General features: G+C 55.0%; 1 protein-coding gene across 2 annotated transcripts in view; it reads right to left on the bottom strand.

Annotated features, from left to right (window-relative positions):
- DAGLA (diacylglycerol lipase alpha) overlaps positions 1-11,894 on the bottom strand; it is a 63,629-nt gene extending 51,735 nt beyond the window's left edge. The window contains exon 1 of one of the 2 annotated variants that reach the window (XM_045555833.1): positions 11,815-11,894. The gene's annotated coding sequence lies outside the window, so the exon portion shown is untranslated. Of the gene's footprint in view, positions 1-9,123; positions 9,233-11,814 lie in introns of those variants that run through there. The other variant, XM_045555832.1, reaches the window with a different exon arrangement.
- Positions 11,895-16,585: the final 4,691 nt, after the last annotated feature.

Raw genomic sequence — 16,585 nt, 5'->3', positions numbered from 1 at the left:
GCAATTCTGAATCAGTAAGTCCGAGAAAGGGCTCAGGAACCTATATTTTTAGCAAGTTCCACCATGGCCAACCCCAGGAGAGTCTGAGGCTGCAGTTAACCAGCCTGGCCTCAGAGAAACCCTTCTCTGAAAGATGAGCTCCGACCAGTGCTTCTACTGGAGTGTGGGAAGCAGAACTTCCAGGGCCGGTTACACCACAGATTCCTGGGCTCCGCTTCCGGCAATTCTGGTTGGGGCAGGGGCGAAGGGTACAGAGATTCTGCATTTCTAACCCCTTCCCAGGTGATGCTGCTGGCTCCTGAGCCATGCTCAGGAGCACCGAGCCAAACCTACATGGGCACCCATGCCGGTACTAGGCAGGTGAAGGTGAAGGGCACAGCGAGCACTTATTAAGCACTTACTGTGGGTCAAGCACAATGCCCTCGCTGCTCGAGGTGCTCCGTGACCAGCAGCAGCAGCACCGCCAAGTGCTTGTTAGAAATGAAGATCTGGGGCGCCGTCCGGCCTGAACCGGCATCTGCATTAGCAAGCTTCCCAGGTGGTCTGTGTGCCCATCAAAGAAGCCCTATGCTGAGTCCCTGACAAACCAGCGTCATCCCATGTCATCCTCCTAATCCACCCCAGGGGTGGATTATTCTCCCAATTTTGCAGGTGGAAACTGCAGCTGAGAAGTTAAATGACCTGATTAAGGACTCAATGCCACCAGCGGCAGGAGCCTCGAGAGGAAGCCAGACCGTACAGCTGCGGATTCACCCCCACATCACAACACCCCCTGCGGCTTCCTCTTCAATCCCCCCACCTCTCCACAAGGTGGGCTTGTGCTCCATTTCACAGATCCAACTGCAAAGAGGGATGGGCTGCTCCGAAGCTCTCCCTGGGGAACCAGGGAGCCAGAGTTCACCCCACTGGCTGCCTCTGTGCCGTGCTCACTTCCTCGCAGCCCACTCTGTCTGCGGGCAGGGAGCCAGAGCACAGGGCCGCGTTGGGGGTCCCACCTCCAAAGCCTGCAGGCTCTGCAGACACAGTTGGAGGCAGGAAGTGGGAACTGGGCCGGAGGAACCAGGAGCTCAGTTTGGTCTGAGGACATTCTTTCTTCGCAGCCAGACTCAGTTCTGTGTGCCTTTTGAAAGGAGGCAGAGAATAGCCGTGCTCAGCCCAACGAGGCCGGCCTCTTTCAACCTTCTAGTTGCTGCCATTTCCAATTACAACTTCAGAGGGCACCTATAATTTATACATCCCAGGATGCACTGCTCCAGCTGCTTTATGACGGGAGTTCATTACACCATTAAGGTTAAACTTTTATAAAGTAACGAGCAGCTAGTGGGCTGGGCGCTGGCTTAGTTACTGCTGCCAGAAGCCTGCTGAATAGGCTGACCTGGGGAAGGGAGGGGGTTAGGCTCTCTAAAGGGCCAAGAAATGGAGAAGGCGACTCCAGAGGTGCCCAATCCCTCCATTAGCCTGCTTTTTAAACAGTACAGTATAGCAGGCAGACAGCAAGGAGAACAATATGGAGCAGCTCAGCAGTACTGGCAGGGGGCCCGTGGGGTGAGAGGAACCACCCTGTGTGAGCCTGAACACTGCGAGGTTTGGGTCCGAGGAGGGCTGGGAAGCAGGACCACAAAGGTGGTCATGGAAGACAGGCCCATACGTGGGGAAGGGCAGAATGGCAAGGGCTTCCTGGGCGTGGAGGAGGCTGGTCTTCTCAGCAAGAGGATGGCCAAAGGGGGCCTTCCTTTGATAGGAGCCCATTGTTCCCATGGCTCACAGGGGCTCAAAACCCAGTGCGAGGTGGGGAGAATGAGAAGGAACATCCGGAGAGCAGGGACAGACAGACGGGGACCTGAGTTCCAGCTGCGAACACATGGCCTCTGGCAGATCCCCTCAATTCCCCAAGGAAGCTTAGGTCTCGCCCTGTACCTCTGCTGTGAAACTCGTGACCTCCCCCCACCCCAACGTCCAGAGCGCAGAGCATAAAGGGGGTGAATGTGCACGAAACGGAAACTGTCACTGTTCTTTGTATCAGACGTGTTCCTACACATAAAGACTGTCTGGCAGAGGGGACTCCCTACCAAGTGTTTGTTATTGTTACTGTTGTTAGAGCTGTAATGTCTGTTTACAGGTCAGTCACTAACCCGGGAACTCTCTGAGAACCAGGTGATAACTTTTCTCTTATTATTCCCAGCTCCAGGCACAAGGCTTAGCATGCAGTAGGTGCTTGATAAATGGGTAGATGGGAGATGACAAGTGGCAAAACTATTCTCTGCTCCACCCCCTGGCCCCAGTCCCAGGAAAGGTGTCAGAGGAAGACCAAGTTCTTTTCAAAGGTATGAAACTGAAACAACCTCTTGAGAAAAATTCCTTGAGTTCCTAGGAGGAAAGAAAGCCCAGATACAGCAGGTATTGCGGCTTCCAGGAACAGTGGGGTTGACTCTGTGACTTCTACTTCACATCCTGGGCCGGAGGAGGACTGCCGTGCTGGGAGCTCGCCTCAGCTGGGGCTCCGTAGGCCCTGCGGGCTGAGCTCTGGCCCCGTCTCCAGGCACTAGACATGCTGCTCAGACACACAGGCTCCCCTGGCCACAGAGGACACGATGGAATTTGTCAAGGCTGACAGTGTTCTTGACCGTGAGGCCAGGTCGTGACCCCCACTCTCAGGATGCACAATCTGACCAACGGCCCAAGGGCAGCCAGAGGGGCTGAGGGGCTCGAAACAGGGAGGGGCAGAGCCTCTGAGGAAGAAACTGGCTTCCTCCAAAGGCCTCAGGAGAGGAGAAGTTAGACAAAAAAAAAAGAAAGAAAAAAGGCAGCCGGATGGAAGAGGCGCCAAAAGGAAGGAAACCGACGTAGGAGAGGAACCAAAAGGAACTGGGCACTGAGGGGCGGGGAGGCCAGCCTCAGAGAGGGCCAGGGCGGGAACCGGGCAGGATGCCAGAGGGATGGCAGGACACTGACAGCTTTGAGAAGTGGCCCAGACGCCGCAGGGGAGGGAAGCCCGAGGGGCCGGCCGGCATCGCAGGAGTGCTGCAGGGTTGCCGGGCTGCAGAGGGGCCACGGCATCAGGAAGGGGGGTCCTACAGGCCCCTGCACACGCCCGGGCTGGCGGACAACAATCGAGAGACATGAGCATGGTAACTAACAATACTGGTTAACACGGAATACCTGTGTTGTTCTTGGCACTGGGCAGAACATCCTACGTTGTGTCTCGTTTGATCCCAGTGTGCCATGTTCCATTAGAGCCCCCATTTGACAGATGAGGAAACAGTCACAGAGGTCAAGGGACTTGCCCAAGTAGCAGTGACTCAAATGAAGCTCTGTGTTTATGCTAAAGCCCATGTTTGGCGGCCTATGCTATGCTGAATTTAAAGAGAGAGAGAGAATGAATCAGAAGTGGATAATCTTGGAGAGCAGGCAGACTTGAGTGGGTGAAGTGGGCAGGTGTTAACTGGGAGGCAGGGCATGGGGGGTTACCGGCCCCTGCAGCTGAGACTGAAAAGGCCAAGACAGTTCCCTCCGCCACGGGGCCTAGGGCTGTCCAGTGCTGCAGTCAGCCCCAAAACTGCACCGGGGCAGCTGTCCCAGGGCAGCGGAGGAGCTCAGATGAAGTGGGAGTCAGCGACAGGGCGTGCCAGGGGAGCCTGATGTAATCCCGGCCTGCAGAAGGCGGAAACTTGGGAAATGAAACAAACCGTCACCTAACGGCAGCCTGGCCCCAGATTTCCAGCGAGCGATAGCTGGCATGCCTTGCCCCACCCACGGGCCCGAGGGCTCTGCCCTTTCCCTCAGGGCCCCGGGGGCGCCCTGGCAGCACGTGTCCTCTTCCCCAACCCCAGCGCACCGTGGAAACGCACTCTGAGTAAAGCTGATGAGAGAGCAGAGGATTCCTAGCCAACGCCCTGGGAGCCCTGCCACTGAGAGGCCGGCGGTCTCACTGCTTTCCGGAATAGATGCAGGGCTCACCTCCTCACAAGGCTTTCTGCAAGTTTTGAGGGGTGAGGGGAGGTCCAGGCGGCTGCTTGGCAAACTCTCCTCCTTCCTCCCCAAACCCAGCCTGAATCGACCTAGATAGGCTGTGTGTGGGAGACAAGGGGGAAGCAGGGCCCAGAACCCCCAGTGCCCCCGCACGTCCACACAACCCAGGGACCCAGAGGGGGAGGGACGGCCCCCAAGGGCCCAGGCACTGCCTAGCCAACCAGGACAGCAGACCAGGGGCTGGCACCCACTCTAGGGACCTCACACCCTTCTCCTGGCCACACAGGGACCTCAAGCAAGTTCTTGGCAGCTGGCAAGCCACAGATTTCATCTGTCTGTCCTGGGTGGCTCAGAGGGTGGGTGCAGATGCCTTGGCCTGCATTTATGTGCCCAGCCTTAAGCATTCCTGGCCTTTGTGCCAGTTCTTCCATCTCAGACACAGCAATTCTAACCCTTGGTTAGCACGACATCTTTCCCAAAGTCCTCTCCCATCCAGCATCACCTTTGAACACGGAGACAGCCGCTCGAGGAGAGAGCATAAATATCACTGTTGCTATTACACAAATAGGGCCACTGAGGCTCAGAAAACATAAATGACTCATCCAAAGTTGCCCAGCAGAGCCAGGAACAGAATCCAAGCCCAGCACTCTCCACACCCCTTGTTGTTTCTCTAAAATCACCCATCCCACGTGAGGGGGCTCTCTGGTCCCCACAGCAAAGGAGGGGACCATCACAGGCCAGACAGCTGTTTGATAAATATATAGATATCTGGTAAACAGGCCTGAGGAGACAGAGAGAGAAGGGAATTACAAGGGAGAACCAGATGAGGACCCTATAGATCAAGGCTGCCAGGGTTCAAATCCCTGCACCTGTTACCTGAGTGACCTTGAGCATGTTTCTAAACCTCGTCTATAAAATGGGTTAATACACCTGCCTCTTGCGGTGGTCACGAGGACTAAACGAGATAAGGTATGAAAAGTACTTAGCATGGTGCCCAGCATCTGTGCTCAGGAAATGTGACTTTGCCATTATTGTTATTCTTCCATAAGGACATGATTGGCAAGCGGAACAACACACACACTTTCTCAGAGAAGCCAGCGCTATTTAGATGCGACAGTCCTAGAGTTCAGTGGAGCATGAAGAAAGGCTTCATGGAAGAGGAGGGCTGGTGTGGGGCCTGAAGGAGAGGTGGGCGTGGAGAGGCACGCCAGAATAAACCCAGCCTGGGTGCAATCCCTGGCTCCCCACCTCATCGCTGTGTGTCCTTAAGCAGGTGACTCAACCTCTCTGAGCCTCCTGGAGGATGGTGGTTGGAGGGATGGGGGAGTGCAGGGGGTCCTGTTGCAAGAAGTAAATGAGATCCTCTGTGTGCTATGTTGTGTTTAGTTCCAATGCATTCAGAAAGTAGAAACTTATTGTTATTATTACTGTTATTTTGTGGCTGAGCAAAGCTTCCCGGAGACACACTCTGGTGCCCTCCCTGACTCCCAAACCTGCAAGGGCTTGATGAAAACCAAGAGGTGCAGCCCGACGGAGCTCACTCCACCGTGCAGCCTGCCCATCGGGGTAGCCATGAGCTGGGCGGTGCAGGGTGTGTTGCAGATAATGAAGGGACATCAATAATAGATTAACCTCAAGTAAGTCCAGGAACATCCATCATAAATTAATTAAATGGCTCCAGGAGAGACGACAGGGGGCCCATTCGGGATGAACTAGCAGCAACATCCTGTCTCACCTTACACAGCGGCGCCCCTCCCCACCACGCCCCCCACCTGAGAGAGCCGCAGGCTCTTTGGCCAGGACCCTCTCCAGGTGTAGGACTGGTTCTCAGGAGCAGCCCCCAAAACACAGGTGAAGACAAGCCCTGTTCTCTTCCCACCCACCCCCCAGCTCAGAGAACTCAAATGCTGAAAGGGTTTTGATGAAACTTCCCAGAATAGTAACCTCCTGGGCTGAACTCAGGCAGGCGAAATTCAAGGGGTAATTTGGTGAGAAAATGATCAAATGCCTGGAAATAAGTGCCAGGAACACTGGAACCCCTCAGTGGGCCCTCAAGGATGAGAATAGCCTGAGGGCAGCACAAACAGCCTCTTGGGGGTCCCTGGAAGCTGCTGGCTCACATTCCCAGCTTGGCACTGGTGGGAGACAAACCAGCTGAAAGTCAAGCGTGCAAAATGCATTCCAGGCTGGGAATCAGGGGCCCAGCTCCGATTCCGGGCCCCACCTCCCATCCCTTCCCCATGCCCTCCTAGTGACCAAACTGCCAAATCTCAGGGTTTCTGTCTCCCTCTATAGCCAATCAGGCTTGGTCTCTCCCGTCAGCCCCAAGGGTGCCCACTGCCCCAGCTCAGCCCTCTGCACCCAGACCCTCCCCACTTGTGTCCCTTGGTACCCTGACACCTGCTGCCAGATGCCTCTTCCTGAAGGGTGGCACCAGCCCCTTGCTCAGAACATGTCAATGACTGCCCACATTTTCACAGATGAGACCAAACCTTCAGCCCTGCAGTTTTCGGCCCTGGCTCTCAGGGACCAAGCACCAACTCACTTTTCCAACCTTAGCCTTTGTTACTCCTGTTTCATGCACCCTACACTCAAGCCAGACTGCACATCTTCCCAGGCCCACGCCCCACAAACCCACCCCCCGACCCCCCTCCCCCCATTGCTGCCAGTTCTTCTACAACCTTCCTGCATTCATTCATCCCTTGGGCCCAGGTTAAAAGCCACTGTCCCCTCTGTATTCCCTGAGCTTCCTGGTTCAAGTCATTCTCTCTCTCATGACCTGTGGTGTCACTCACTTCTAGAAATTGATTACACCTTCTCAATAGATTTTTAAGCACCTCAAGGACAGAATCCACACCTTATACGTTCTGGTTCATCCAATTCATCTTCAGCGCCTTCACTGACCCCCCACCAACTCACAGTCGGTGCTCAAGAAATCTATCCACTGAATCCAAGTAGAAATATTCCCCGGGGGCTAAAATATCATTCTTGGTGTGGTCTGTTGACAGATATGCAAGATTCTGTCCATCCCAAGGATAGGGTGGAGCTAACTTCCTGTCAAGTAATGGAACCTATTACATCTTTGCGGAGACTAACATATGCAGATCATGATGTAACCACTTTTCTATGGCAAAGATTCTGGATGCAAGAGCAAAAACATTTTTGGAGTGCTTGCACTCATCATGATCTAGCCAGGCGTTACACGAGAGGTTTCACTGTCCCCATCTTACAGATAAGGAAACTGAGCTGTAGAGACACCAGGATTCAGACCCGGGCCTGTTTGGCTCCAGAGTCTAAAGTCATAATGCCTGTGCGCTATATGCTATCTTCTGTCGTCTGGGTGGACTGTCCCCAGCTGACTTCCAGGTGGCTTGAGGAGGAGCTGGAAGCAGGCGTGTGTGAGACGCCCCCAGGTAGTGCACATATGGGCGTTCCAGAGCCACGCCTCCAGCCTGGGCTTCCTTCTAAGGAATACTGTGAAAGCAGAAAGGTTCCTCTCGTAAGAATCACAACGTGAGATATTAAACCCACCCTCCAGAGCCTGAAGGCAGCCTCCTCCGGCTCCCACTGTTCTCTCCTGCTGCGAGGAACCCAGCAACACCCCGCTCCACACACCCACCGACACCAGGCCAGCCAGACACGGGAGCCCGCGAGCTCCCACACCACCAGGCACTCCACACCCCCTCAGCCCTCACTTCCCACAGAAACGCTTACGGGCACACGCGGCTTCTCACACGTGCACCCCCTGGGCAGCCCTGCAGCGGGAACAGCCCCATCCTGATCTGGTAGAGGACTTGGGCATTCCTGCCAAGCACCCCATGAAAACAGCACCCTCACCCATGGTCACACCCATCCCCTGCACATCATCTCCCTGGACTCCTTCCTTGGCAGCAAAGAAGTCCCAGCTGATGAGGCAGTGTCCTGGGTCTTCCATGCCTACACACACACACACACACACACACACACACTCCCTCTCTCTCTCTCTCTCTCTCTCTCTCTCTCTCTCTCTCTCTCTCTCTCTCTCTCTCTCTCTCTCTCTCTCTCTCTCTCTCCCCCATCCAACCCAGAAAGATCAAGCCCAGTTCAAGTCAGTATCAGAAAGGAAAAGAGAAAATCAAAATAAACAGTTTGCAGCTCTGTCTGCTGGGGAGGTAACCACATCCTGCAATGTCCTGGGCTCCGCGGTTCTAAAAGATTTATCTTCCTCTGACCACAAGCTCATTGATATTTCTCCCAGCGCTACTTGCCCCGTCCACTGGAGTATAATGTAAAGCTATTCCAGTGAGAAACTGAACTCACATGGAGTGCCGGGCCAACAGGTGAGTAAACGCTGGGGTCCCGTTCTGGTCCCGGGGAGAGGGACCAGAGGAGGAGTGGCTCTCACTGACAGGCTATGCCTTCAGCTGCAGCCGTCTGGCCTGGTGCTGTCAGCTCTGGTCCAGCATCCTCTGGCCAGAGAGGCCTGATTCCCTGGCACCCCTAACACAGAGCAGCCGGGCACCAGGATTTATGGGGCAGCTGAGGAAGGAAAGGTTGCCAGGAGCTGAGTAAAGCAACTTTTGGAGAAACATGGACAAAGAAAATTGGAATAAGACTGAGCACTGGAGTTGAAAAATCTCAGCTCCAGAGAGCCACGTGCCCTAGATGTCCACTCCTATGTTACTAGCCCCTGCCTCAGATGGATTCTGCTCAAAGTCAGCATCTATGCACAATGACCAGGAGTGGCAACACAGCAGGGCTCCCTACTGCCTCAAACCCTAGGACTGGGAAGAAGGCTCAGCTTTGCTTTTGGGGAACAGATGCCAATACTCCCTCTCAGCATCTTCTGATCTGCCCTGTCTGCCCCTTAACTCTGCTGTGCAGAGTCCCAGCATCCCAAGCAGATGGCAAGGGGTGGCTGAAAAGGGCTCCTGGAGCCCAAAACCATAAGGCTGAGCCACAAATCAGAACAAATAGGCGGAGGTGTGGAGGGTGAGCTGAGGGGACATGAATACTGAATATTCACGACAGGGAGGCTGGAGGCTTCCTCCTTAATGGACTCTGCACTTAAGAGAGCTTTCCACGCAGGAGCTGGAGTGCCCGGCAGCTCCTGGGGGAGGTATGAAGGTGTTGCAGGGAGCGTGTGGGGCGGCTTCAGACACCCCTCAAACTAACCTGGGAACGACCAAGGAAGCACTTGCAATGCCAGGTGTTGTCAGGTGGCAGCCACTGGGACTGGGCGAGTCCCACCGCATGGAAAAGTCAGGTCACCACTCTGGGCCATGTCCTCCTTCCACCCACATGGCTTGACACTGCAGCCTGGACACAGGGCAAAAACTTTCTGCCTCAGAGAGCAAGTGTGTGAAATGGGTTGCTGGCTAAGGCAGACATCCACATGGAATGCTCGAGAAACAGGCCTTCCGGTACCAATCCTCCCAGCAGTGGGGCCTGTAATTCAGACTCTGCAGCCTATTGTCAGGAATTAGGCTCTTCGTGGCAGAGAGCAAAGCAATCTGTAGCTACCCTTGTCCTGCCCACCTGGGAAGGCCCTTCAGCAAAACTGGAGCTGCATCAGGTACCATGTCTGTGTGCCTTCAGCATGTACTCTGAGGGTACCCATGGCCCCTTTTCTGTCCCCCATTTGTCTGAGGGCATCCTCCACACCTCCCAGTGCCCCTGCCACCCAGCCTCAACATCCCTCACGGGACCATTCAGCCCCAAGCCACATCCACGCCATGGATGCTCTGACCCACTTCATTTTCTTCAGGCCACATCCCAGAAAACACTGATGTGACTGCTCCCCGCCCCCGTTCTCAGAACCTAGAGCCAAAGGAAATTCTCAAGAGAAAACACACACTTCCCAAGTCTCCCTCCCACACAGGTACCCTAGATCTGTCAGCCACAGACACCTCCCAGACCTACCCTGACAGTGAGGCATGTCTGCAGCCCAAGCAAAGGGCTTCCTCCTGCTTGGGCCACTCATGCGGGGCTTCACAGTTGCTGTGGCCACGCTTGGGACCATCCTCAGGAGACCTGGGGTCTGGTTCCAGCTCAGCAGCTGACTCACAGTGTCAACAGATCCCACTTTTCCCCCGCCAGGAGCATGTACACTCAGGACATCTAATTCCCTAAGACAAGCCCTCAGCCTTCCAGCTCCCTTCCTCCCCGATCGCATTCCATGCCTCCCTTTCCTATGCCTCCTGCCTTCTGCCCTGGTCTCTTTACCTGGTGAGAATCTCTGACCTTTGTACAGCCTTTCACCGTTTACAAAGGGTTTCCACGGGTGCCATTTCCTTTCATTCTTTACTACCTGACCATTGTGTGACGTGCCTTGAGAGGTGAAGTCACCTGCTCAAGGTCACACAGCCAAGACTGGAATTCAAGTTTCTGGCTCCAAATGCACAGGGCAATACTCCAGCTTTAGGGAACTCACCAGCATCTCTAAGCACCCACCTTGGCAAATTAGCAACCATTCGCCACCCTGGTCTCTCATACTCTCAACATCATCTTCTTGGATTCCTGAATGCCTTCCTCACACCCAGTCCAAGTTTGACCCTTTTATTCTGCCACCCTCCATCCCACTTCCCTAAGAGCTCCACAAAGACCTGAACATTTCCCCCACATCCTAAGACTTCTCTGGGGGTCTAGAAATCACTCCTGTGAAATATCACACTATGTGACACTGAGTGAGATCCTCATCCAAAGCTTCTCAAAGGACTAGTGAGGGCAGACACAATCCTAGCACACTCCCAGTGTGCAGAACTATCTTTCGATCATCCCTCAAAAGATCCTCTGGACCCAGAGGTTTCCAAGCATCAGAGAAGACAGGCAACTCCCCAATACCCTGGAGTGAACCTATCAACCCAAGAAGGCAGGACCAGGCGACTACAGACAGATGATGCACCACACCCTCTCTAGCCTGCTGACATGGGTCACCTCTCAGTCCTGCACATTTCTCATGACATGTTTAGGGACAGTGATCGCCACTGAAAGCCATCCACCCCTCCCTTCTTCCCCAAAGCTGGATGAATCTATGAGCCCAGGACAATGTTCGGTTCGTACCTGGTCACCATCACGGTCCTTGTGGTAGAAACCTCTCCTGGCATCTTTCTTTTATGTCCATTATAAAGGACACCAACCTTCTCCCAGCAGTCTGCCCTCCTCAGTCCAGTGTACCCAATAGCCATTAAAACTGGACCCCAATGACAGAAGTAGTGCCCCCATTATGGCCAGGGTGGGAGGATGGGCATTCACCCTGGCCCATCCACCAGAGTCTGAGGGCCACCAATTCTTCCCTTCCAGTGCCAGGCAGCACCCTCAAACCACACTGTGCTAAGGCTACTTCTCACAGTCACACCCGGAACTCTAGCCATGCTGAGGACACCGATTCTTCAAGCCCCCAGTGCCATCACCCCAGACCATGTCAAGCCCAAGGCCAGAATCAACCCCACACCCAAGCAATGGCAGCACTTCCTCACACCCATGCCAGCGGCACCACCATGCTGGCACCAGCTGGCCAAGCACCCCAGAACCAGTCGGAGTGCTGTGCCCATCGCCCACCTGTACAGAGGGCTGCACCCGCCTCACACCTAGGCAGCCACCGCCACACCAAGGTGGGGGTGAGACTTCTAACACCTGTGCCAGGAAAACCACGCTGCCTGTGCCGGACCCACGCTGCCCACGCCTGTGCCGGGGTGTCACCATCCCACACCGGTGCCGGGGGCTCCACGGACCTCACACCTGCCGCGGGCGCGCGTGGCAGCAGCAGCTCCGCCCGCGGACCCGTCGGGCCGGCCGCCGCGCGCCCCGGACACTGCCCAGCCCGCCGTGCCGCCCGCGCCGCGCCCGCGCCCGAGACCCCCTTACCTCCCGCCCGCTGCAGGGCTCGGCCCGCCGCCGCGACCGCCACCTCCATCCTGGGCTCCCCAAGGCCCCGATTCACTAACGCCGCTTCCGCAGGGCGCCGGCGCCGGCGCGAAGGCCGCCTCCGCCCCCCGGGGGACGCTGCGTCCTTTACGTAAACCCCACTCCGCCGCCAGCGGTGACCATGGCGACGGCCGTGGGGCGGCAGCGCCCCCTGGCGCCAGGGAGGGGAGCGGCGTCGAGGCCCGAACGAGCGGAGCCTTCGGCGGGCGCCGGCCCGCGAGTGGGGGCGGTGGGCGCGGGGCTCCGGCCGCGCGGGGCCTCCGTGGGCGGCCGGGTGGGGCTGGACGGGCCGCGCCGCATTCGGGGGAGGGAGCCGCCTGGGTCCCCCTCCTTCAGGCCCCGCGTGACCGGTTTTAGCGCGGGAGAGGGAAAAAAGCAAGTAGGATCACTGGAAAACTGGTTCACTTGGGGGGAGGAAAGAGAGGTGGGTCCCACCTCCTCGGATGACTGAGCGCCCCTCGAGGAGTCGGAGTGCGTCTTTATCCTCTGGGTCCGCCCCTGTCCCCCCGCGGCGCCCAGCGTAGTGTCCGGCACCCTAAGGGGCGCTTGGTCAATTTTGAATTTCAGGTGAATGAAGAAAATCATCCTTCCTGGTCCCCTTCGCACAGGCCCATTCATTCATGCTGTCAGTCAGTGAACACCCCTTCCGGAGAGCTGCTCGCAGGGCGCAGGGACGCTGCGGTGCTGGTGCCGCGCACTGCGCTAAGCGGGGAGCCCAGGCGGAGAGAGCCGCAGACCGGCCCTGGGAGCTGGGGACGGTCGCGGACAGCAGGAGCTCCGCAGAGGGCGCAGACAGAGCCCTCGGGCGGGAACTTAGACAAGCCTTGAGAGTGGGAGTCCAGTCTGGAAGTCAAATGACTCAGCTGGGTCAGAGGCAAAAAGGGGAGTAATGTGTTTCAGGCAAAGGATGTGCCTCTAAAATGTCGCCTGGGCCCTGCCGTCCACCCTAAGACATCAAGGTGTTCCCCTGCAGTTCAGGACGAGTGGGAGCCACAGGTGGCACAGAAGGAGGTGTGTGTAAGGGGGGTTGAGGCAAAGCCGTGGCCTGACAATTACCTGGACATTTGGGCTGGAAAGGAGATTGTGAGTCCCGGGCAGCTTGCCGCTCTGTTGAAGCAGCTGGAACCACTTCTGGGAGGAGTTCTGTATTACCCACAATTATTGTGAAGGCAAACTCTGGTTTAGGTAAAAAAAAAAAAAAAAAAGAAATGGGGAATGGGGACCAAATACTGGGTGGAGTAGCTCAGGGGATTCAAAGTGGAGTTGAACCCCCCAAGGCTCAGGAACGGCATAGATGGGGGGGGGTTAAGGACTGACTGTAGTAGCACCAGCGTAGGGACAGTCTTTCTAGATCATTGAGATTAATTAGGTTCAAAACTGCCAGACAATGTCTTTTGGTTCAAAGTTCCAGATTCCTAGAAAAAAGAATCTTATTGGTCCAGCTTGGGCCACGGTCAATCAGCTATGCCCAGGGCAGAAAATGCGTGTGATGCAAACATGTCAGCCGGCTCTTCCCTACCGAGAGGAAGCTCTGAGAGGAGAAGTCATGGCCTGAACCGCCACTCCAGAGACTGTCTACTTCATTCCACCCTTTAGCTGTCCCGTACACGCAAACGCACATGTATCTATGTGCACGTGTGTCCACACACACATCCTTCTTCCCATTTATCTAAAGTCGTCCTCGCCAAACAGGTTCCAACAGTCCATGTTCAACCACTTCCACACTTGATGTCATGAGGCTACTATTATTCAAGATCTTCAAGGTGACGTCCATCCCTCCTCAAGTTTTATAGTGATCCCATCTGAGCATTTAACAACTAAATTAGAGGGCAAATTTAACCATCAACAGCATAGCCTTTGAACTCTCGATACTCAGAGTGTGACAGTGGCACCATCCTGGAGCTTGCTGGAAAGGCAAAATCTCAGGCCCATGAATCTCAGCATGTTAACAAGATCCCCAGGTGATTTGAAAGCATCTTGAAGTTTGAGAAGCACTAAAAATTGGAAGAAAGGAAAAGGGAAGATGAGAAAAATGTTTTTAAATTGTGATCATTCCTATTTAAAAAGAAGAAGGGGTGGCTAATTATTTAATTTTCACCAAGAACTGTAGGTAGAGACTCCAGTCTTTATTTTTGCAACTGGTCGTAAACTCCTAGCAGGTGTTTATGACTTCCTTCTTCTAACTCCTTATTCTGTGTTCTGCTTGCTTGCTGGCTGCATCTCATTTGGTCAGGATTCTTTGCCTGACAGACTGACCTAAGTCTTCATCCTCAAGGGATGATCCCCGCTGCAAAGCATCTCAGCAGGCTTCCAGCCACCTCTACCACTGGGCACAATGATGTAGGAGGTGCTCCGTGGGGCCTGGGTTCCACACACACCCCTTCTTTCTGCATGTACATGTGTGATGAAGATCCCCAAATGGCCAGGTGGCAGTCCCAGTTTCCAATTCAGTGGAACCATGATTGTGCCTCCTGGTGGAAATGTTCCTCCCTTTGGTTCTAAAACCACCAGACACAAAATCAAAACCCAGAGTTGCCTGCACAGAAAGCAGACATTATAATGATGATATTGGGAACCATCATCACCTCTAGTCCTAGTTCCAAGACCCTTTGGAAGAAGCATGTCATAGAGGGAGGCTGGTTCAGAGCCCGAGTCCCCTGGGGGCCTGACCTGGTCCAGCTACCAGGCTGCATCCTGTCTACCCAGTGCCATGATTGGGCTTCCCTCTGAGCACCGTCAGACCCAACGCTGGCAGAGTCTGGCCAGCTGTCTTTGGAGGTAGTCGCCAGGGCTGTGAGCAGAACAGAACTGAGGAGGAGGACCAGAGGGCACCAGAACAGGCGACAAGCCTTAGCCTGGTTGTGATCCAGCCGCCAGGCTGTAGGCCCTCAGCTCACTGCCAAATTCCCACTCTGGCCTCAGTTTCCCTCTGTTTCCCAGTGGGGATAATAACATGGCTCCTCCTCCCAGGGGGGCTGTGTGGATTAACTAATTAATGAGTGTGACATCGTCTGCTTCCACAAAGGGGCTGATTAAATGCTGAGTGTTGTTATTAGAAGCCGTGGAGGGTGTGTGACTGGCATAGTCGGCTGGAGACAGATCTGCTCCCCTTGCCTCCTCCCTACCCCCTTCCTCCGTCTGCCCCACGCTCTGCAAGCTGCACATCTTGCAAGACAAAGCCAAGATGATTTTTGGCACCCCAAAGACAGCGTATAACTTTTGCGCATTTCCCCTATATTGGAATGTGAGTCACAGCTGAGCTTCATGGTGTAATCTATCTCCGACAGCTGGCACAGCTGTACCCTGCCCCAGACTCTCGGCTCCTAGCAGCTGCAGAATGGGGTGGCTTGGCCAGTGACTGCAGTAGGGTAGAAATGCCTGCAGAAAGACAACTGCGGAATTCCTGAGCTGGGCACTGCCCCCTGACTGCATTGCCCGGGGAGGCAGGGACTGAGTGACCACCTTCCTCACAGCCGAGGGAGGGGGAGCTAACATGATACTCTGTCTAAGGGGTGGGGGGAATTCAAAGCATGCAGAGTTTTCAAGTATAAAGTATCTGCTCATGGCCGACAGAGATCCAATGACTGTATTCTAGCTTGGGTGCAGGGTATAGGATAACTGGATGAAATCACAGCTCTGGGGCATGATGGCTTTAGCCATGGATCCCCATAGCTGGTATGAGATCCATTGCCCACCCCAGATGCTGGGCCTTCCATCCCTGAATGCTGTAGGGTCCTGGCTCCCACCATGAGTCCTGGTACCTCTGATAGGGGGTGGGGCGGATGGAAGAAATTGCTCAGTCCAGCCACCAGGTAAGTATCTGCCTCTGACAACAAGGGGAATGTTGTTTACCCAAATAGCACAAACTCAGCTTGCCTGGGGAGGTGAGGGAGAAAGGCTCTGGAGGCTGAGCTGTCAGACTCCCACAGGGAGAGAAATTAGCTAGGCACCAGGTCTAGGAAATGCATGTGAATTGGGACTTGGGACATCTGGAGGCAGTGCTGGATCATCAGGGAATCTCCTGGTAGGATTTCAGCCCTTCTTGCCTCTGAAAACAGCTGCTCTGCCTGTACTGCCAGTGTCTTTGCTCCCCCTGCCTTCCTTGTCCCTCCTGCTGTGAGGTAACAGAGCGGATCACAGGGCCAAATAGACTAGAAGTGGGGGCTGGACCACATGGCTTGGCTGGCAACCCAGGGATTAAAAGCTCAGCCACCTTGGGAATGTGCTGAGATCCTGTCCAAGATGTGAGTCGTTCTCTCCTGCCAGAGGAGAGCCTACAAGCCCACATCTTTTACCGGAGTAAACACGATTTGCAAGCAGAGTCTCACAAATCTGTGTGGTGGTGGTCGTAAGGAGGGTGGTGACAGTGCTGGTGGTTTGGTGGTGGTGATGAGAGGGAGGAGAAAGAGGACCAGTGGCTTCCAAGGGGAAGTGCAGGAGGTTTTTCCACTCCTGCCTCATCCCCCATTCGCTGGGGTGTCACCAGCACTTTCCCTGCAATGCCCTGAGGATTGGGAGATCCTTGCATCTCATTAAAGCAGCCTGTTTGTAAGTGTCTGCTCCCTGATGGGCATTGTAGTAACTAGTTTTTCTCCTTGGGGCACTGGGGAGCTATGGGAGTGTAAACATGGGCGGGCGTCTCTGGGGAAAGCCTGTGCGCTTGCTGACTAGTGTGATTCATCTCCACTTTCTGGACACCAGTGACCAGAGT

Source organism: Lemur catta, chromosome 7 (assembly GCF_020740605.2).
Source record: "Lemur catta isolate mLemCat1 chromosome 7, mLemCat1.pri, whole genome shotgun sequence".
Classification (NCBI taxonomy): Eukaryota; Metazoa; Chordata; class Mammalia; order Primates; family Lemuridae; genus Lemur; species Lemur catta.
Note: the sequence above shows the minus strand (reverse complement) of the source record. Positions and strands in the feature narration are given on the sequence as shown.